Raw genomic sequence first — 23,445 nt, 5'->3', positions numbered from 1 at the left:
AATTATCGCCGTTGTAAGAGAAAAAACAACTATGCAGTCTCAAACAAATAGTAAAAACGCAATTGAAGCATTATGTATTTATTTATTTATTTATTTATTTATTTATTTATTGTTAATTAATTATTTTAATTAATTAGTTAATTTTAACTCGAAGGCCGAAACGAATTCACTCTGTTCACATTTTTCCTATGACAGCCTCGGTTCGGCGATGGTGGAGTGGATAGATATGAGCCTAGCATTCAGCAGAGTTCCTTTAAATATTGAGTAACCCTGAGCATTCCGTACTTTCCGGGTAATTATCCCAGAGCCGCTAACTTTATTTCATTTTGCTTTGAGTCAGTTTGCGCTGTACGATATTATTTTATAATACTTAGGTCGGGCTGACGCCAGACGCCTTATTTTCGCGTAAGGTGAATGTATTGCTTTTGTATCAATATTTTGTAGAGCCAAACCTACGGCCACTTTGAATTGCCGGCACGGAACCGAAAGCAGGAACGCCGTAGTCAGTGCCATGGGCGAATATCGGAGGTAAATTAGTAGAGTAATCATTGATCGTAGCACTGGCTGAGGATTTATTTATAAATCGTTTAGCCAATTCACTAAACTACATAATTTCGGACACTGAGCGTTTCTACTGCTCCATCCACCAGAAAAACCGTCTGCGGAAAAAGTCTTACGTACCCTGATAAGGTCAAAGGGTGTATTTGGGACGTAGGCATGGTTCAGGGGTTTTATGCTTTTTATTGCGTCTTTCTTGCCGTATGGCCCATGGCCAGAACATCTTGTCATGGAAGCCTTATTTCGTATGGTCGGCGTTTCTCTAGTAAAAAGAGTAGACGAAAACAGGTCGCGGCCACCTTTTTTGTGGCAAAGGTGGTGCAAAGAGCACTCATCCTCTAGCTATTCAGCTCTTCATTCATAATTCGAAAGCGGGTACAATTTCCTCCCTTAAATTGCTCCAGTTTTCGTTATTTTTGTATACCTAATAAACGCCTGGTTTATTATCATTGAGCATGTAAAGCGATAGAAAAAGGGCAAGAAGGTTGCCTCGAAATTTTTAGCCCTGCGGGGCAGTGACTCCCTATTCTATTTCAGCCAAGAAGGAGTATTTTGGGCTCATAAACGGAGCGAGAATACCTAGAAGGTGCTGACGTTTAGTTGATGCTGACGCCAAAGCTTTTAAAATTTTTTGGACAAGGCATTTATCTAGGCAAAACAATACGAACATTACCGAGACAACTGAATGACGAAACACTGCCAAACAAAACTACCGAACTGCATACCAACGCGACAGATTTGCCACGAATCGGGAGCTTTGACATGCCATATTCAGCTTCACGAAATCATACACGAAAAACGTAAAGTATATAATAGTGCCTGCCGTTGCTACCCATGCACCAGATGGCACGGGAGTAGGACAAGTGTACAAAACTTGTACCGGCGTCCACCAGTAAGCACGCAGCGTGGAAGCAACAAAAAGAAGAGCCTTTATTTGTGGTAGCATACCGGTATATATAGCGTGAGGCAGCTGCATTCTGTACAGCAAAGCGGTACAGAAATAGTGATAAGCAAAAGGCAGACACAAAACACGTGTGCGCAGCTAGCACGATACACAAGACACGCTTGAACCCGACTCCATGGAAGCCGCTGACGTGTGCCGTTCCCCTTACTGATGATTTTCGCTCCGAAAAACAAAGAAAAAAAAAGCGTAGGAAGAGACGCATACTCGGTGTAGCCGCAAATACGCGGTGCAAAAAATTGGCTACAAAAGAAGAAAATAAAGAGACGCAAGTACATTATAGGAATAACTAAGTTAAAACAGGTATCGCTAGGCCTTCCCATAAGAGCACGCAAGCAGGCTTAAGTGCTTCAAGATATAGATAGAGCTGACTTTATTTGATGCCGAAGATGGAGTTTGAATGGAAGACGATTTGAACGATCTTGCCTCCTTCGCCGTCAGCCACGATCGTTCGCATAAAATTCCTAGAGGATCGTTTAAATAAATCGCCGAAAAGCTTAATGGTCATTTACTGATTCAACAACCCTTCTCTTCCTTTTTTTGTGCGCAGACGCGTAATGGTCGTAGCCAAGCCACGCCTGCTCGTCGCGCGTGTCTTACATCCTGAGATTTCGGCACAGAAAAATTTGGATTGGATTAGTGCGTAAGTTTCTCTGTTCTAATTGGATGTTGAATACGGAACTACCCCGCTATTGTTTTACCAGGGAAGCGACCAATCTCCATCTGTTGAATAAATGGTATGTCAACCACTCTCCCGCGGCTTTCTAAAGCAGGTGAAGAAATTGAAGCCGAAGGTGCCGTCATGTTTGAGGATGATAAAAGAATGAATGCAAAGTGAGCATAGAAACGACAGAGGGGATGAAGAAGAAGGACTGGAAACATGTCATCAAAAAAATTAGCAGTGGCGTAGCTCGGCTATGCCGGGATATACGCAGCGTAGCTAACGTTCAGCAAACCAATCCAATCCAGTCCAGTTCAGTCGCTGCTGCTCGCGCATGCGCCGCGCGGCTCTCCAGGAGCCACGCGAAAGGCTCAAGCGGCTCCGGATCAGTGTCAGACTTGGCTACTGCGCAACGTAGGCGCACAGCTGTGCACGAGCCAGCGCCAGTGCGTCTTCTGCGTCTATAACGTCCCTCCTCTGCAATCCAATCCAATACAATCCAATTTATTTCAATCCCAGTCAATCCAATTTAATCCAACGCTCCTCGCGCATCCAATTCAATTCAGTCCAATCCAAACCAATCCAACACTCCTTGCACTTGCGGAGCACGGAGCACGGCTTGCGGAGCAGGGAAACTGCTCAACCTCGGCCAGTGTAGCTTACGGTTAATGTATCTCTTAGCCCCGCTGCATTACCAGGTCACACAAACATGAAACAGTCTGGTTTTGTGTATTCTGTTGGTCCTATCATCATTGTTCCTGGGGCATACGTCTCAGGCATTATTAGAAACCGAATAGGGACATTTATGCCTATTTACGGAGATGTTAGCCCTTTGGTTGTCGAAATTTTTAGTATTCCGCAAAGGGCGAGAGTGGCGAAAACAAGATAAATCCCAAGAGCAAAAAACAAAGCATGTGAAGAACTACAAAGCTGCTCTTATGACCCGCGAAAATTAAAAAAGAAAGGAAGTGGAAAACAAGCGAAGAAGAATACAGGGGAAGAATGCAATGCAGGACTTTATTCGAAGGACGCCAACGGGCACTGTTACTTGCCATGGGAAAACAGGAGAGGAAGGGGATTCACGTGAATATTTTTACTGCACTGTGAATGCTCAGTTATAAAACTCCCATATTACCTGAAATAAAAAATAACTCATGTCTTATTACACATCAAGATGGCTTAGAATCAAACGCCATTAGTATTGAAGTAAAGATATTTTGAGATTTTTTATTTCGCATGGTCTTGTTCCTTACGACTATTATTTTGACATGTGTTGCTACATCACTTAAGACGGTGATTACCTTTGGAAACAAGGCAAATACTTCCGTTTAAAGTATGTCTATTCCCGTTTTTTAAGTGCGAATGCACTTCTTAAGCGAGCCTGAATCGTCCGCCGCCGTAGTCCGCATAGCAACAGCTGCGGGTGCGCGCGCTCCTCGTCTTCCCTAGAAACGGGGGGAGATGGGCGCGCGCTGCCTGGCCGCGTCCCCATGACTCATTCTTGTTGTTGTTCCTGCTGACATGGCACATACCCACGTGGGGGATTGGCCAGGAATCGGGCGTGAGAAGGGCTAATGCACCCGCTTAAAGGAGTACTGACACGAAATTTCAAAGCTGAGATCCGCTCTAGCAATCAAGTACAACGACAACACAAATAGGTGTCTGTGAATAAATACATCTTTCTTTATTTGTAGTTGTGTGTGTGTGTGGGTGATCTCTCTTTCGCGAACATTACCGAACCGCGCAAATTCAACTCGTGCATTCGCACTTTCACATTCTTCCCCTCGGGGAAATGCGGGGAATTTTTTACACTCAAGGAAGTTCACGCTTCAGTTTGCACACAACCTGAGCTCGCCTCAATGTGCAGCCGTTCTACGCACGCACCGTGGCGTGCCCCTGTAACTGCGCATGCGTAGAACCGCTTATTCTGCTACCATTCTGGCGGGAAACCTAGTTACCGCAATCCAACTAGGTCCCTGCTCTGGCAACGTGGCTGCACACAACACACCGCCCTAAATAATTTTCCCCTTACAGCAGGCGTCAATGCGGCACTATTCGTGTTGACGCCGACCACGAAACAACGCCGACTACGGTAACCTTATAGGCAACAAATTGAGGTACGCAAACGAGATATATAAAATTGCATTCATGCTTTTCTTTCAACTACAGTGGCCTGGATTGCTAAAGTATCTAGAATTATTGAAGAATTTTGGTTTTAATCACTGGGAGCTTCAAGTTCACGAACCTTTTTTTGCTAAAAAGTAATATATTATTTTAGGATCCAATCAAAGAACAATCAATGGCTTAACGATAACAAATCTTTCTTTGAGGCTACGAGCCGAAAACATTGAGGGCACCATCATCATCATTATTTCCGTGCTTGATAACTTATGCGAAGCTTTTGTCCTTTATTAAAACAGCAAGCTAAGAAGAAAGCCAGTGTGTCAAAGGCACTAGCGTTTCGCTCAAGGTCAACTAGGCCGTGCCGTCCCAGAACGCTGACACCAAGTTCGCTTGGCATGACGACATGTCGAATCAGCTGGGTGGAGTTTCGCCTCGCTGTCCCACTGCCCACGGCAATCGTGCACGCACCCACATGCCTGTAAGCGGCGGCGAGGATCGCCTCCCTTTGCCCCTCCTTCATTTATCGTCTGATGCCAACCTTTTACGTCCATTCGTCGAATTCAAACAGAGCCTAGCAGAGACTACTCATTGGAAGGATATCAACTGCTCGCAGCTGAGGCAGACCCCCAGGGAAATAAAAAGCCCGTAAGCAGAATTCGGTGGCGGCATTCCACGGAGTCAATGAGCAGAGACGTGCTCTCACGTGTGTACAAGCCATGTAAAGCCTTTGCTTGCATTGTATATATTCTATATAAACGCCGCTTTAACTCACCCTCGGCTGGAAAGCTTAATCGCTCAGCTCTGTGCAGCACTGGTAGCGGCTGAGCAAGGGACCTTCGCAACAATGGATATCAGCACCGGGATCGACCGACGCCAGCTACCTCTGGTGCTGAGTGCCTAATGTTTTCTCTCAGTTGACAAGACTTCTGTAGCACAGGTTATCGTAGTGTTGAGAAGGGCTGCGAACAGCACTGTAGAAAGCTTAGATTTTTTCAAGCCTATAAAGACGGCTTTGAACCTAAAGCTAGTTCCCAGTCTATAAACAAAGAACTGTAGGGAATTACTTGAGCGTACCTTACTAGTAGCTCGATAGTATAGGTACGGCAAGCACATTCTCACGTGGGCAAGCAGCAAGAGTTTAGTATAAACGATGGAGGCATTAAAGTCAAGGAGCTCATGGAAATTTCCGAGAAGTTAGGCCTTCCCTTAGGCCATGCGAAACGGAAGCATGCGGTTTTTGAGATGCGGTAGGAGAACGGAAAGGTTCAGGAATATAATTTCTCTTGGGATGAAGTCAAAGAGCGCCTTCTTTGCGAAGAGACCAAAAAAGAACTCTGTGACCGCGAAGAGGACCAAAGACAGGAACGGAGGAAGGAAGCGCAAAGGCGGGAGCGCCTCGAGTTCAAGAGGTTAGCGTTGCAGCTCCGGCAGTGGTCGCCGTCATCTTGCGTGGGTCCCTTAATGGTTCAGACGAAGCAAAACAGCGGAAAAAAAGACAACGACAGAGAGAGGGCGACAGGGGCTGCTCTGATCGACGAATGGTCCGAGAATTGGGAACCAGGTGCCACCGTTCGCAGTTGTTAAGGATATGGTGAAGTATCTCGTCACGTTTAAGCCCGTTTGTGAGCGAAATCACATCCACCGGTCTTTTTGGGAACAAAATCTGTTAGCTCTGCTTCCTTTTGATGCGTCTGACGTGATAGCGTAGAGGTCGAAAGAGGCATTTGAGAGCTATAGCAATGGTGAAAGGCGCTGTTTTTAGAAATTATAGGTTGCCACCCGGGGCTGTACGGCAAACATTCTGGTGCAGAAAAAGGGCAAGGACGCGCACATAGGCTTCGCATTCCGTCTGAAGGGTGACCTAATTTAGTGGTTTATAGGCGAAGAGGCGTATGACGACCGAAAAATTGTAGTGAATTGCGTAGCATTGGAGCAGTGCAACTGCTCCGTCCCAAATGATGTCAGGCGGTCGCTGCAGGACCGGCCTCTAGAAGTGAAGCTCACAAACGCATCGAGTTACCTGGGGAGTAATAAATACGCGTAAAGGTTCATACTCAGGCGGTGGGAGTTATAAAAGCCAAAATTAAAATAAAAGCCATTAAAAGCCAAGACGCTTTTAGAAAGCCTGATAAAAGGGAAGAGCTAGCGCATCGAAGTTGTCGGAAACGCCAACCTCCTACGAAAGAAACGGGGGGGGGGGGGGGGCGAGGGATAGATGGGTCGGAAAATAGAACAGTGATACCGAGCACCGCGCGGGCCGCGCGCGCATTTGAGCCGCTGAAGCCGCTAATCTCGCTACAGCTGCAAAAAAAAGGGCACATCGCGGCACAATCTAAACAGAATATTGCTTTGGCAACGATTCGAGAAACTAAAAGTAAGATGCGGTGACTTCAGACCTACATGCAGGAAATAAGCGTGATCGGCAAGAGGCGAAACTCTCCAACAATCGTGGACATAGTCTTCTTGTCACTAGTGTCTCAGCACTAGGAGAATGAGCGTAGATAAGGCAAGTTGTCGGGGAGTAGAGTGCTTGCTTTCCAATCGCTAGGTTGGTCATCGAATGAGCTTTGGAAAGCTTAACACCGAGGCGGCCGCGCCTTCCTCGCTACAGAGCATTTTCCTTACCTCTTTTCTATTGTTAAGCTTACAAACGAGGCGGCTGTGTCTTCAGCGCTCCCAGAGCGTTTTCGTTACGTCTTCTCTAACAGCTCGGAGCAGCTCCTGAAACAAGGAAGATTGTTCTTTACCAACTTCCCCGGAACGACATCGACGACATCACAAGCGCGGAAGCTGTCAATGAAAATTGAAAGACAGACGAAAGACAGACGAGCAAGATAGAGCGACCTGCGAGCCGACCAAAAGCTTGTACTCGGAAGGGCAGGCTTCTCGGGGATCAGTTTCATGCATACCGGCTTACTACAGAGTCGGACCCATCCATTCCAACTAGGATAGGCAATGGCGTGCAGCGTGACTCATCACCCGATCTCACCCTCACTTATAACGTCAAACATGCATATGCCTCTGCGTAGAGTGTGTGAACTGGGGTAGGCTCTTACCTAGAAAAGTTTATTATGTTTGTTTCGTGTGTGGTGTTCTCACGGACGATCTAGGAAGCTTGCCTGCAGGAATATTGCCTCATGACGATCGATTCTTTGCGAGCTGCTACGGATCAACGAACGGTGCTGACAAGCGTCCGGACTAAGCGGGCGAAGCTGGTCGAGACACTTGTGCAGCACGCCGGTGTACCTGTTTTCCGCGCCTGGCCGGTGGGACCCGTCCGTAGAAAGGAGCATGGAGCCACTTAAGCTCAGGGACACTAAAGGGCAACCTGGATGGGCTGGGAGGAGAGAGGGTTATGATCGGTGACCACCTTGACTGGGGCCCCGAGTACCAACGTCTCAAGCTCCTTTACACCCAAAACACTGCAAATGCTTCCCCTTCAATCGTTGCCCAACACGTCTGCGTATGCCTGAACCGATTGCTCATTAAGGCAATTGAAACCGCGGAGCCCTCGTCACCTATATGCGCCAAACAGGCGCCCGCAGCAGAAGCGGATGAATCTGGTGAGAAAACAAGGTTTTTGCGGATCATTGGCGGCAAAGGAGGCAACTTCGCAAAGGCCTTGCTTTAGAGATTTTAATAAAGTCTCAGCTTCATGCTCCAGGGTAATCTAGTCGGTACCCATTTGCCTGTCAGCTGTGTCAGGAGCCGGGGTATCTCAGCGTACCTTGGGACATAGTTGCGGTAGTAGCCACAGAGGCTTCGGGCGCTGCTTACCTACTTCGTGGTCTGTGGGTCTTGCAGATGGTTAATCACCTCAACTTAACCGGGGTCCGGCCCGTGCGTGCCGGAACCCCACATGGCCCAAGCCATTTGCAGCTTTGTTGCTTGCATGCAGGCCTGCTGCCTGCAACGTCGAGAACACTCAGTGAAGTTTCTCGATGTGTCAAAAGTGTCCTACTGCGCAAGACGATGTCATCCAGTTGTGCACGCGCGTAGTTTTTTTGGCTGGACAGCACGTCGTTGATGCCTCTCTAGAAAGTTGCCACTCCGTTTGAAAGTTTAAATAGCATGTCTTTCTGCGAAAACTGATCTAGATGCGACACGAAGGCTGGTTCAAGCTGAGAATCGGTCGCTATCGGTACTTTCCGGCAGCCCCGCCTTATGGTATTGAGCATGGTGTACTTAGACGATCAGTTGGCACAGGACCGAGGTAATTGGAGAATAATGGGAGAGGCCTTTGCCCTGCAGTGGGCGTAGATAGGCTGGTCATGACTTAGACGATCATATGCGCACTATGAGCTCCTGAGGTTAGCCCATAGGAAAGGCGTCGGTTTCCTCTACCGTATTGCGTCCAGGTGGCTTACTCACCTGGACGCAAGACCGGGGACCTCGTCAGCGTACCCATTGGTAGCTGACGAGGTGCCCGAATGGCGTCGTGGAGGTGAGGGGGCACAGAAAGGGCGGCGATTTCCGCGCCCTGCCTTACAGGCCAAAATATATGCATTTTGCTTTGAAAAATGAATCATGGATGCTCGGGGTATGCTTGTAGTATAGAGAAATGACAAACGGAGAACTATGTGGATTAAAGAGTGTGTGCTGGAACACGTGAACAAAAGAAGCGGGAGATAACTGGTCCGATGGAGCGTTCAAAGCAAATACTTCAGGTGCGCAGGATGGGCCGGACATTGCTGGACAGAAACGAAAACAGGTATAGGAAAGGGGCGAGATTCCGTTTTCGTGTGGGTATAAGACCGGTATTCCCTGTACGCACCCAGTGCCATCTCCTCATTCGCTTAAAACACGCACTCGTATCCTTCATGCAACTGATGTAAGAACTCCGCCGTTCTGCATCAGTACATAAGGGGGCGAATCATGTGCTTTGAAACAAGTGACCCGCGATTCCTTTCACAATAAAATGTTTTCTTGGTTCAATTCTGGACCTTAGCTTCGTAAATAGACGTTGTTTTGTGTCTTCTGTGTCAGTCTAGAGGTGCGGCGCGTCCAATAGGCAAGTTTTATTCATTTTTCCACAGCAGCGCAAGAGCCAGATTTGTACCTATTTGAACAGGAATATTGTAGGAGATGGATTTTTCCTGCGGTGAAACAAACCGCTTGCTGAGTAGGATGATAGAATAGTTTTTGTACTTTCGTACAATTTCGCATTGGTGCTTACATATTTAAAAACATAACACCTCAGTCAAAGCCGTTTCCATTTATATTTCGCGTTTCTAAAGCCAATTTGGTATCGCCATTTGGAGCAGTTTTTCCCGCATGATGGAGTAGCACTCTTACTTTAAACGAATAAATGAGCGCCTTGCATGCAGTAAAAAAGTCATAATTTGTACATAAAACAAATCGTACAGAACAATACACATAATCACAGATACGACACAAGGAAGCCACTATTCGCGCATTTGCTCATCTGACCAGTTGCTTATACCTTGCCACCTGACTAAGATCTCTAATCGTTAACATATCGTTTGCCGGCTCTCTTCAGCATATTAAAGAATGGGAATTTTATTTATTTATTTCATACTGCAGACCACAACACGTGGTCCAAGCAGGACGGGCAATCACGAATCACAACGAGCAAAACAGTGAACTACGATTGATCACGAACGCTAAAAATAACAAAGTGAGTAAAATGAGGAAATATATAAAGTGCTACATAAACAAATATACACAATGCGACAAACATACTATGCAGGGCTGTCGTGCTCTGACAAGGAGTTCCACTCAGACACTGTGGGCGGAAAAAAGGAAAATTTATACGTATCTGTTTTGGCAAAATATGGCGTTAAAGAGTTTGGTTGGTGATGTCGTGTATTTCTGGTTGACAAAGGGGTTAAATGCAATGAAGGGTCAATCGCAAATCTATGGTTAAGCAAGGAACTCAGGAAGTCTACGCGGAGTTCCCTTCTTCTAGATTGAAGTAGTGCAATGTTTTTAGCTGACATTAGTTCCGATGGAGAATCCGTGCGACGAAATTTAGAATATATAAAGCGAACTGCTTTCCTCTGAATTCTTTCCAATTTATCTGTTACATTTTGTGTAGGGATCCCACACTACGCATGCGTATTCTAATTTTGGTCGAATGTAGGACTGATAACACAGAAGTTTTACATTTGGTGGTGAATTGCGAAGCTTGTGTCTCAAGAAGCATAATTTTCTAAAAGCAGATGCACAAATGTTATCAATGTGTGAATTCCAAGACAGGTTTGCAGTGAACGTAACCCCTAGATATTTGTAGTTATTGACCTGTTTAACAGTAGATGAACCAAGGGAATAAGCATAGTGAAGGGGACATTTTTTTCGAGTTATACACATGGAAACTGTTTTTCCTGTATTTACAATCATACCCCATTTGTTGCACCATTTGTTAATGTAGTCTAGATTTTTGTTTAGCTCTATTTGATCATGTGTGTTATGAATTTCACGAAATAAAACGCAGTCGTCTGCGAACAACCGAATCTGGACGGCTGGCTCAATGACATCTACAATATCATTTATGTAACACCAAAATAGCAAGGGCCCCAATACACTTCCTTGGGGTACACCCGACGTGACTGGCAAAAGACTCGAATTTTGACCCTCGATGGCGACGTACTGCACCCGATTGCTCAGGTATTCATCTACCCATGCGACCAATAGCTTCGGAACACTTATTTTATTTGATTTGTAGATTAATTTCTCAAGAGGAACTTTATCGAAGGCCTAACAAAAGTCTAGAAAAGTGGTGTCTATCTGAATGTTATTTTCGAGGACGCCGGCAAACGCATGCCTAACGGTAACAAGCTGCGTCACGGTCTAATACTTTCTTCCAAAGCCATGCTGGAAATGTGTTAGAATGGAATGTGTTTCAAGAAATTCTGTAATCGGGTTTGCTCTAATGTGTTCTATTAGTTTACAACATGAGGAAGTTAGAGATATTGGCCTGTAATTAAGTACTGATAATCTGTCGCCTTTTTTGAAGATAGGCGCCACTCGGGCCATTTTCCAGTCACGCGGCAAAGTTGCTGTTGACAGGGAAGCATGGAAGATCACAAACAGGAATTTGCCAACACATTCGGCATAACGTCGGAGAAAGACATTGGGTAGTTCGTCAGGACCGCAACACTTTTTCGTATTTAGGTTTACAAGCATGGAAACCAAACCAGCATATGAAATGAAATTGACTTCGCATGATTGAGATGACGCTACAGAAGACGTAGATACTCCGAAAACATTAAACACGCTATGAAAGTATGCGTTGAAATGTTGTGCAATGTCGCCAGAATTTGAAACTATGCGGCCGTCAAGTACAAGCTTTGAAACGAGTTTCTTCCAATCTTTAAGGTAATTCCAGAACTTGCAGGGATCATTCTTTATAAAATCGGGCATTAAGGTTTTAAAGTAGTATACTTTTGAGCGATGCATTTTTTCAGCAAGGATTCTTTGGTGCTCCTTGATAACTGTGCCCTGCGCATGCTGCTTCCTTAGCGTTTAACTTTTCTTTTTAGTTTAACAATTTCATGAGTCATCCATGGCGTACGTTTGTGCGTTCGTTTGGGTTTGTTAGGAATAAAGTTGTTCATACAGTATTGGCACGTCTCAACGAATTTTGCCCCTAAGAGCGCACGTGCTTAAAGCGTCATCATTAAATTCTGCAAGTACAGTTTCCATGTGTTCTATTACACGCTCATCATCAGCTCTCGAATAATCTTTAAAATACTGGATGGGTGATTTTTGGTGGCTGCTGCATTGAAACAGAGGAATTGACACGCTGACAAGTTCATGATCTGAAAGCCCCTGTTCCACGACTACAGTATGTTCTGAAAAAGCACGTTTTACGAATACAAAATCTAGGATAGAGCTTGCATGTCCTTGCACGCGTGTTGGTTGCCTGACTATTTGAGTTAGATCGTGAGCGAGCATAATGTCAAAAATAGTGTTAGCATTTTTACTGAACTGGGAACAGGATAGCCCCTCCCAGTCTAGACTTGGCAAATTTAGGTCAACAACCAAATAGATTTGCCTATTAAAAAACCTTGACATATGTTCTTTCAGCACAGTTAGGTACTCCGGGTTCGCATCTGGAGGCCTGTAACATGCGTACAGGATAAAGCTATGTACCCAGCAGGACAACTGTACGCACAAGCATTCAAGAATGCCAACATCAGCTGCAATCGTAGCTTCTATTTCTGGTTTGACAAGAATGGCTACTCCCCCACCTCTGGCAGATCGGTCTTTTCGATACACGTTGTAACAGGGGGGAAATACCTCGTCATCAGTAATTTCCTCTCGCAGCCACGTCTCCATTATCACCGCAATATGGGGATCATACTGCATGAGCACGCTTTCCAAGGAATCTATTTTATTAGTGACACTGCCCAAGTTTATGTTAACTAGTCTAAGTTCTTTTCGTTTGTTTATGTTTCCGCTATTTTTACGCAACCTAGCTGTGTTTTTATAGGGAGGGGTGACAGAAGGCATCTGGTCTATATTACATTCCTCAGTTATGTTGGTCGCCGCGTTTGCTTCGCGTACTTGGCCGCCGGCATTCGGTTTCTACGGTATATCGCTTTCTGGCATCGTTTATTTTAACGGTCACTATATCATTTTTGTCTTCGTCCCAAACGTATTCCTTCTTGTTGATATATAGCTTGTCGTACACCAGCGAGGCTTTATCGCCGTTATCTCGATGCGTTTTACAGCTCTGCCATAGTTTTCTTCTGATTTCCCGCACTCTTACAGAGAAATCCTCCCCAATAGAAAAATCAGTCTCTTTTAGTTTGATACGCTGTTTCAAAATTTTTGTCTTGTCTCTTGAATCTAGTAGTTTGAGAATCACGGGCCTGATCTTGCCGTGTGATGGCCGCCCCAGTCTATGAATACGTTCAATAGCCACCGGATCTAACTCAAGAATGCCCTTTATTATCTCATTGTTCACACTGGACTCTAGCGACTCGTTTTTCTCTTCTTCTGATTCAGGTAGTCCGCAAACAATGATATTGGACCTTCTGCTTCAGTTTTCAAGATCATCAATCCTTGCTTCAAGGTTCGCAATCTGTTGCTGGCATGACGTGACCTTTATTTCTAAGCTGGCTAATGAATCTAATTTTTTGTCTATATTGGTCTAGCGTTTTTCCTTAATCTCCTTGATGACAGTTGCGATTTCACTAAGTTGCTTTGCTGTTTGTTCTAGAGTAGGGCCGGGGTTAGTCTCAATATCGCCACTTAGCAAAAGTATCCTCCTAACAGATGGCGCCACATCAAGCAATATGCAACATATTCCGCAACCGAACAACCGTGGGCACGGCAACACCACCACGAATGGATCGCTAGAAGGAAAGCACTTTCCGTATCGTTTGCTTACCTGTACAAAATACAGGAAGGGATTAGATGTGACAAACATGGTGGTGATGCCGCCGTGCCCAGTGCCAGCCCAGGCCTCGGGAGTGCCTTTTATAGCCGAACCGGCTGATGACGTCCCCCAGCTCCTGGTCACGTGGTGATGTGGTGGTATCTTGGTTTGGAAAACTGATGGGCTTGTGCACGATAAATCCGGGAGATTGTCAGTCGGTTCGTGGCAGTCGGAGGCGTTCAACTCATGCATGCGACGGCGCAACTCTATACTTCTCTAGAGTTGCGCAACATAGTATTACCACATTTTCTTCGCGTCAAGTGTGCGTATATCGTAACACGCTGACAGAAAGGTTCAGAAATCCTCAGTCGCTTTTAAAGCAAAGCTTTCTACCTCTACCCCCCAAGGGTTCTTTCGCGACCGTTGGTGTCACCAGAAAACTCCAGCGAACAAATAAAAGAATTTACTGGCACCGCCGGGAATCGAACCTGGTACTAATAGACTAACAAAGCGAGAGCCCGCTGTCTTACCGATTTAGCTACGAGCCCACGCGAAGATGTGAAAGACAGGTGGTGTACTCATCAAGCACATCTACGCGTTTACCCCCGGAATTCTCGCTGAATGCCACGTGAAAGCGTCACGCGACAACTCACGCCCGTCTAGCGGCCCTGTGCGCACCTTGCTCATGTGCTAAAAGTTACAAAAATTAAAGGAAGCTCACACCAATGCATGGAATCTCACTTCTAGTATGCCAATGTGCTAAAGTCTGTGGCCTCCAGTGTTCACGTAAAAATCACAGCTCCTTGTCGTCCGCCCTCGCGCCAAACCAAGGAATACATTCAAATACTCCTTGATGGCCAGGCCATTACTCCGAGCCCCAGCATCAAGAGACTGGGCCTACATCTCGAGGCCAACACCAAGAGTGACGCCTCTTTGCAGCGCCTCAAAAACAGCATTAATCGAATCATACACATGATCAGGCGAGTTGCCACCAAGAAGCGAGGCCTAAAGGAATCCGGTACCTTTCGATTAATTGAAGCTTTTGTCCTCTCGAGAGTCACTTACGTCAACCGCCTGTCTTCTGCTCGAGAAGGAAGAAATATAGATGCTTTATATAATGATTAGAAAGGCGGTCGAGCAGGCCATTTGTCTTCTCATGAGTGCGTCCACACAGAGGCTGCTTAGCACGGGGCTCCACAACATGGTGGAAGAGCTGATAGAAGGCCATCTTTCTAACCAGAAGGTCCGACTCAGAACTGCGGTGGGTAACCGCATCCTTTACCAGATTGGCTGGGCAGCCAAGAATGTCACTCCGTTTGACGTACTCCTAGAGTCTTGGCGACTAAAACAAAAGATGCTCCCTTCGCTTAGAAATATGAACCCCTCACATGACGAGCGTCACGGAAAAGCATGGGCTCAAGCGCTAAACACCACCCTCGGTGGGGATCATGCAGTTATCTACACAGACGCCTCCAAACATGGTAGGGCAGCAATACGCCATCATCGTGGCTACCTCCAGAACCAACCTCTTTGCGTGTACCTCGCTTAGGACCCAATAAATGACAGCAGCAGAAGAGGCAGCCATCACCTTGGCTGTCACTCAACGAGGGGTTCGGAGGGTAGTCACCGATTCCCAGCAAGCCGACTGGAATTACCAGTCGGGTTGGGTGTCCTGACCTGCATTGCTCGTGCTCAAATACCACTCCCCAAACGGTTCCATTCAGCTCAGCTGGACACCCCCTCACGCTTCAATGGAGGGCAACAAATATGCCCCCCCCCCCCCCCCCCCAACAAGCCTGCGCTTTTACCTCCCGTGCTACGGAGCTGCAAGAGGACAGTCACCCGCTTGTCACGTTCAGGGAAATAACCCAGCATTATCGCCTTCTGAGACAGACCGTACCTTCGCCTCCTTACCCTGACCTTTCCAGAGAACAACAAACTACCCTACGGCTCATACACTCCGGGCTCCTTCCCACAGCCTACGCGTCTTCACTTAATGTATCCGAATCGCTACGACGCTGAATGTGAAATTTTGCTCAGAAGTAGGAGCACTCCGCCCCGTAATCGGGGTGTGCGACTTCAGCCCTGAGCACCCTCCTCTCTTTCAGTCAACTACGCAACAAGAGCAATGGGAGATGCTGCCGTCCAGGCCCTCTCTACCTACCCAGCTTCAGCGGGTGGACAGAATACAGGCCGTGCGGACTCTATATGGGCCCCACAGAAGAAGGAATCACTCCCCAGGGCTGCACTCTCGGCCGTTCAGAAATCTGAACAGAAGTATTTCTTCCTCCTCCTGTCTTCCTTCTCTGCCACAAATCTCGTCGCCTCCGTATGTGGCGCTGAGATGGAGAAGTCAGATCGTCTAACACCGGGTTGGAGCTTACTTAAATTTGATAAAGAAAGTTTCCACTCTTGTGCTCCACCAATACAACTCAATCAAACACCGTTCATGCATCATGCATTGATTTAATCTTACCAAGAATATCTCTTTGAAGTAATAAATGGTCTGGTTAAGTGCATTTCACTTCTCTCTGGTTTTACTAATTGTAGATCGATGTGAGTGAATTTAAGTGACGTCGGATGGGTAATCGTCATGGGTGCCGTTTACAGCTTTGCTTTCCAACCACATTCACGGGGTGGATTGGCGCGATTTTTTTTCGGCTTTGTGTCTTTTGGGTTTTCATACGGGAGCTTACCAAAACGTCATTATTTCCATCTATATTGAACCCATTGCTATACATGCTTGGAAAATTACTAGTGTATAGTAATATACAATAGTTTCTAGAGTTAATAATAACTGTTCTATTTATACGTGATGAATGTGCCCTTTCTTTCCTTTTATATAAAGTACAGAAATGTGATGTATATAAGACTGCACACCGTAATGTTTGCAGTCTGTATCAAGAGTTTTATACTGCTGAGGGTATTTGTGAATCCCAGCTGCCTCGTACGGTCCGCCAGGTGCATTTATGCGGTCACAGAACCGCATTTTAGTTCAGTTTGGCCCAGCACATGTGACGGAAATAAAAATTCCGAATTCTGAAAACATGACGCATGGAAAAAAATAGTTGAAAAAAGCGGTTACTCTAATGTTTATGCTGCACCACGTTTATCTCCGCTGTTGGTTGATTCGTTCCCAGGCAGCGGCTGACGCAACCGAAGTACAATTAAGATGACCCCACCTAGTGTTTGCAAGAGCGGTGATCTTAATTCGCGGTCTTTGCATTTCTTCCATGTACTGTAAGAGACGCCATAAATTTTTTTACAAACAAAAAAACCATAGTGGTGCATTCAACAAAAGTGAATAGATTGTTTGCATTCTGAAGCGCTTAATCAATGGTTTACGTATTTGCATTGTGCGATATGTCACGCTCTGTCTATTCCACCGACAACTGCAGGAATTGCCTGTGCGGGAAGCGGCACAAGTACCAACCCCTATCGAAACAACGACCACACGGTCGCTTCTGAAACGATGACGCGTACTTTTCATTTTCACAGAAAGCCCTACAGGAAGTTGTTTTCAATGTTTCGGGCTCCCAACCACTCGATCCACTTTAGTGAAAGCAACTCTCGTGTTTTCAATTTATTTCTCTCTATCCCCCGGCGACAAGGCCTTTGTAACAGCAGAAACCGAGGGCAGCCTCCGAATAGCTGCGTTTCGTTCCACTGCAGGCAGAGCTCCGTACGTGTAAGGTACGTAGGTTATAACACGGGCTTGGTGTTTTAAAGCCATGGGCTTCCTTTTCTTCAACTGTGTTAATTGAATCCCTAGGTCTTCAAAAAGAGTTCCATTTTTGTCTGTGTAGTAAACGTCATGTTCCTCCGAACCGTTTCGGGAAATAAGAATGCTTGTCCTTTCTTTGAGTGCTTGCCATGCTTGGTTACTCAAAAATATCAAATGCCCTGGTAGGTCGCTTTGCCGCATTCATTTTCATAATTCCAATATAAATGTGTTCGTCCACTTACCCTGCGGAGAGCCAATAAAACAACAAAGCTTCACTTAGCGAAATCCTCCGTCCTCTTTTCTATCAATAGGTACAAATAATATCCCTATGTTATGACTTCCCAGCACCACTAACGTAGATTTCTTGCTCTAAAAGTGGGATTGTATCAGAAACAAACCTGAACTTTTAAAAACCCCTTCTCCCTGTTTCCCTTAACGCAGCAAATAAATATGAGTAAGCAATCTTTCTTCTCTACTATTTTAATAGATGTCTTACAGATATTGTTAGGTTGTAGTGCTTCGTCTATTTAAGTGATCAACAGCTCTTCTGTAATTAGGTAGCGAATAAATAAACCGCCTAGTTTGATCGTACATTACCGTTGATGATTTGGGCGACATGGAGCACCTCCTAAGGTTTAACAAAAATGAAGTTACTTTGCACCTAGCATTGATTATGTCCAGCCAAAAGTTTTGCTCAAAGTTTTGACTTTAGTTATCATCAGATGCTTAGCCCAAGAACGCGGGTTCATTTCACGGGACACAACCTAAGGTTTAACAAAAAAACGAAGTTACTTTGCACCTAGCATTGGGTATATGCAGCCAGCAGAGAACACAATTTTTCTCTCTACACAAAGTTTTGACTGGAGTTATCGGTCAGATGCTTAGCCCAAGAACGCGAGTTGGATTATCGGGCGCGGCGGCCGCTTTTTGATGGAGGCGAAAAGCGAAAACACCCGTCTTCAAGACTTCGGCGCACATTAAAGATAACGACACATGGTCGAAATAAATTCGGAACCCTCCACTACGGCGTGACTCATCTCCTATGTAGTGTCGGTGCATTAAACACACACAATAAATCAGTTTTTGCTCGGAGATACCTCGGGATGTTCAATCAAGTGCACCAAAAACAGGTCTTGAGAAACCCACAATTAATAACCATCAGGCCGGAATAGAACAGCGCCCATTCTACATATGTTGCAGAAACCGGTATCTTGTATGCTTACAAGTGTTTGATGATTGCAGATTTTTTCTGCGTGTATACATGTGGAAGTTTAAATGCCCAATGAACATCATACACAACATATATAGCACCGAGATATTATACGGTAAGGACATTTCTGACTGGTTTATTATAAGCATTCCCCCGTTGCGCGTTTACATCTTTAAAAACAGTCAGTGGTGCAGCAAAGTTGGCGTGGCTTGTCAAAGCGTCGCTCTTAAACGAAGGACGGCGAGGGCCGTGTGTGTAAAAGAAGGGCACGAGTAAAGTTATATTCAGAGCACATATCGAAAGTAACAAGACAATTTTATTAAACTAAACATAAAACTCTAATACCAATTTGCCGAAGAAAGACGGTTTAAAAGCGAACACTTCTCGAACACAAATGCAAAGTCCACAATTCAATACCCTAAAGTTCTAATCTACGAGAAGGCTGAGCTAACCAGATGTGATGTTATTATTTAGTTGATGTTAATTTAGGATTGGGTCGTCTGAAAGTTCTCATTCGGTTAGTTGAGTGTTGTCGTTGATTTGGGCTTCCGATTGGTTAAACACGCGGGCGATGACCCGGCCAGCTGTGAGCCTATTAGAGAATGCTTTAATCATCATCGCTCCACCGTTCCACGCTAACCTGAATTTGGTCTCCGAAATCGAGCTATTTCAGCATGTAGAGACATTCGATTGCTTATGCGGTGTGTGATTAAAGTGCGGGTAATTGAAACACACTGTGTACGGTTGGCTTTTATGCAGCGTTCTCATTTTAATAGTTGTTTCGTGTTTTCATTTTCTGTCTCGTTTTCTTCTATCGTCTAGCGTAGCAAGGCAGCACGACGGCTCGTCTGACCTAACTGGTCTTCAATAAAGTTTCTCTCTCTCTCTCTCTCTCTCTCTGCAGTGAAGATAGCTTTTCAGTATTGCGTTTTTTTACAGCGCCCCAAGTGAAGCTCAACTTTAAAACAGCATTGCGCCAAACTTGTATTGGTGTCACGTTTTATTTCAGTTTTGATGTGTGTTTCAAATGTGTAAATTTATTGGACCACTATTGCGAACTAATCGTAGATTTTGAACACAGGAGATCTACAACCAGCAGATATAAGAAGGACTGCCGGGCGACTGAAAAAAAATAGAGAACATTAACGCACCCGGCTAAGCCACATGCCAGATGTTAGCATCGTCGATTATAGCTTTGAAAGACGCATTTTTCTACATCTACTTGGGCCGCCTTGCTACCGAGACGTCGCCTACACCCTAGGCCATTAGGCCACTTAATACCATTTAGGACGCTTTCCCTAGCACCTTGAGATAATAATGAAAAGTGTAAAACCAATATTCACAACCAATACTTGACATGATCATATGGTCAATACTTCTTCAGTACTTCTGTGTGTGTGAGCGTAAGAGAGAGAGAGGGAGAGAGAAACATCATTATGTTCCCTTCTATAAAGCTTCTGTGTCGCTCGGGTGGAGCTCCTGCTTCCAATCGTCCCCAAGGAGTGGCTCAATGTGTTCAAGAAGGGCCTTCCAGTGCTCCTCTTCTGTCAATGAGGAATTGGCTAAGTGTTTGGCTGAGGATGGGTCCTGGCCGATGTTTTTTTTTTGCGTTTGCGGAAAGCCTGTTTGAGCTCTTTGGAGGGGAGATGGGGTGGCTCCTTGTGGGTGTCGAGCCACTCCGCCTAATTACTAGAAAGAGAAAGATGTTGGATATCTGTTTGCATTCACTGTATAATTACTGCGCAGTCCAAGATGTACACTAGTGGTTGTTATAATACCCCCGCCCCAAGCCCAGGGTGGCCAAGTAGATTTTCTTTGTAGTGGATTTCAAGGGGGGTGGGTGCGTAGGGGGATGCAACCTGTCCTTGATAAGAGCCAAGTGATCAGGGGATGCAGTGTTGTTTTGCTATTTGCGCACCTCTACCAACTTTTTGTGCCTTTCTTTCATTTCTTCGACGCGGCTGCTGTTGCGCTCGAATTGCACAGCGGCGCGGTTGGAGGCTCATACTCGCGCAAGAGAGTTCAGCACATGAGATGGCGAGCCACCACATTTCCTGGTATAGCCTTATGACCTGAGATCCCGCGGAGTTCGACCGAAAGCACCGGTAGGGAAGTTGTATTCGCTTGCAGAATGTTGGAAGTGTGCGAGGCTATTATTTTGCGGCAAAAGAGGCGGACCGCATCCTGACTGTCATTCAGTATTACGACTTATTGAAGAAGGCCCACCGAAGTCAGAAACAAACCTGTGTAGTCTTTTTAACACGTTTTCCACCTCTTCTTTTCGCAGACATAACAAACCATGTGGTCTCGTGCGGTTGGTCTTGTCATCTATGTTGCTCTCATGATTGGTAAGACGATCAAAGTTAACATACGATAGGGGTCATGTTCCTGCTGTGTTTGTTTCAGTAAACGCTTCTTGCGATTATTATTTATTCGTCGTCAATATTTCAAAAGTTGTGTGGTAACGTATCTCAGTCAGTGAAAGAAAGTAGTTTATATCATGTAACATTTATTAAAAGTTAGCAGAACCAGGAAGTTGCTTTCCAGAGTTAGCTGAACTGAACCGCTGTACTTCACCTGTTTATCAACAAAAAAACTGTTTGTCGCTGCATCTCGAACAGCCCAAAACAGTGCATGTTGAACTAGTACCCCTTCTTAATCTTTTAAACCATCTCTACATCTTTGCAGCATATTTTTCGGCCTCACGAATAGACTGTGATTTAAATGAATGGTGGGAATCCAGTATAAACAAAAACGCGGAATACAAATCTTGGGCAGCAAGTTCATTGGTTTTTTTTTTACTTACTTAGATACAATGAGTTATCAAGTACGAATGAATGAATGAATGACTTTATTTCTCGTAAAGTTTGCAAAAACAGTACGACGGACGATTTGGGAAAAAGTTGCTCGCAGGCAACTTGACCAGCCCAAATGCCCGTTAGACACACTTGAAATATTTAATTAGCTGAGCATAATATGCCGAAGCTCTTAAACTTGATTTTCCTATAACCTCAGTGGGTATAGACAGCGCGGAAAAGGAATTTTGCAGGCGAAATTTGGGGTTTTGTTTTGTACCACAGAAAGCTTTTAATAGCTTTCTGTCTGACGCAACCGAACATTACAACCTGGACCGCAAATCGCTTCGGCCTCCCTCCTCGTTTCCCCCAACTCTCTGCCGAACCTCTGTCGACGTCCTTTACTACTGCAGACCCTCGCGGCATACCTAACCTTCTCCCCATATTAGGCTTTCCATTTCCTATGCTCGCAATCTGGCGAAGACCAAATCCGCACCTGCGACAATGAATTGTCCCTAGCTCAATCACCGAATTTGCACTGCACTGCCTCCGCTGCAACAGCCCTTACGCTACCCAAATACTTGTCTGGCTACCCACTCTATCCCTCTTCCTCTAACCCGCAGTAGACCCAAGCAAGAGCTGTTTGCACAATATCCAGTGAAACTATCAGTAAGCCCTAATCTCCCGGGTGAAGGATATCGCGCCAGAGCGTGACCAACCTTTGTAGCACAGCATCCTGTCTTCCCATTGGTGCAAAAACATTTCGCAAACATCACAACCTCAAACCAATTATAGTACACTAAAAATTGAAATAAAAGGTTCATTTTGGGACACATATAGTTTTCTAAAACCACGTAATTTCTAGAAGTACTTGTCAGACTGAACTTACAGTTATTGTAAAGCTTTAATCAACACTTACAGTTCAAGAAACTGCAAGCGCAATGGTGATTTTTCTCAACATGACGCCCTGCTAAGGCAATTCTCATAGCAATGCACTTACAAGGTCTGCCAAAGCTGCCAAAGATCAACAACCACTGGTTGACATGCTTTTCGTATCATGTGCAATAACTAAATAAAATTTGACACCGTTCTGAGGATCATGTATGTATCTGTTAAGAGGGTTGATTATCTGCGCGGTCAAGACTATGCCATTATTGCTCTAAGGGTATTAGTAGTTTTGCTGCGATTTAAATGTCCTTAAAATAGTTTTGGGCGTTTATTTTATGAATAAACTAGAGTTTAGTTCATACAAATATTGCTCTTGACCTCTGTAACAAGAATGAGATGTCTGGTGCCCACATATTTCTATAATATTATTCATTGAAGGGTAAATGTCTCAGCTGTTCCGAAGATGGGTTTGGCTTCAACATAACTCATTGCTTGTTTTTCGCAGTGATCTTGATCGTGGCATAAACGTAAGGCCTGTGGCTTCACTGCCGACATCAGGCCTGCGCGACCGCTCCAGAAATGCCTCGAACCACAAAAATATCTTTCGCTCATTTGTAAAGGAGACAAAAATAAACTGTTATGGCGATGATGCAACCAAAATTCAAAAAATACGCAAATAAATAATAAATAAGAGAAAACCCTCAAGATTCTTTACTGCTTCGTGTCTGTGGACGTTCGTGCTAAAAAGGCTGTGATAGCACGTTGCACTTGTTACTCCAGACGTACGGACTTCAATTCCTCGTCTAAAAAGAACCAGAGCAATTACGTAAGTAAGCAGCAAAATGTGGGTCTATTGGTCCGTGTGTGGAGGAAAATAATCAGTTTGGCAGGCTGTATGAAGTCTATACTGACTGATTTGACAAGTATAGGGGTTGGACAATATCCTCGGCATTCCCAACATATCTACAGTTGTGAGGTGTTGGAAGAGCAGAAATGCGGAATCATCAAAGGCTTATTGAACGGGAAAGCCGACGTCAGGCGTTCGTAATGGTGACGCGGCTCTTGAGATTGTAAACAAGTGTATGAGAATAAACCAATCACAAAGCGAATCAGGAAGCTTTTCTTATTTTCCTCAAACGGGAAAGGGACCTATCATAAAAAATGAGCAGCTTGACGAG

General features: G+C 45.1%; 1 long non-coding RNA gene and 1 pseudogene across 1 annotated transcript; one reads left to right on the top strand and one right to left on the bottom strand.

Moving 5' to 3' along the window:
* Window positions 1–12,798: 12,798 nt before the first annotated feature.
* LOC144160613 (uncharacterized) lies at window positions 12,799–13,902 on the bottom strand (annotated as a pseudogene).
* Window positions 13,903–17,251: 3,349 nt separating this feature from the next.
* Window positions 17,252–22,912, top strand: LOC144160835 (uncharacterized). The gene is made up of 3 exons (XR_013320401.1): window positions 17,252–17,343; window positions 20,872–20,932; window positions 22,773–22,912. It is a non-coding gene; the product is annotated as an uncharacterized LOC144160835 (long non-coding RNA).
* Window positions 22,913–23,445: the final 533 nt, after the last annotated feature.

Source organism: Haemaphysalis longicornis, unplaced genomic scaffold (assembly GCF_048455015.1).
Source record: "Haemaphysalis longicornis isolate Haplotype H1 unplaced genomic scaffold, Haemaphysalis longicornis Haplotype H1 scaffold_11, whole genome shotgun sequence".
Classification (NCBI taxonomy): domain Eukaryota; kingdom Metazoa; phylum Arthropoda; class Arachnida; order Ixodida; family Ixodidae; genus Haemaphysalis; species Haemaphysalis longicornis.
This window is presented reverse-complemented; position numbering and strand designations above follow the sequence as displayed.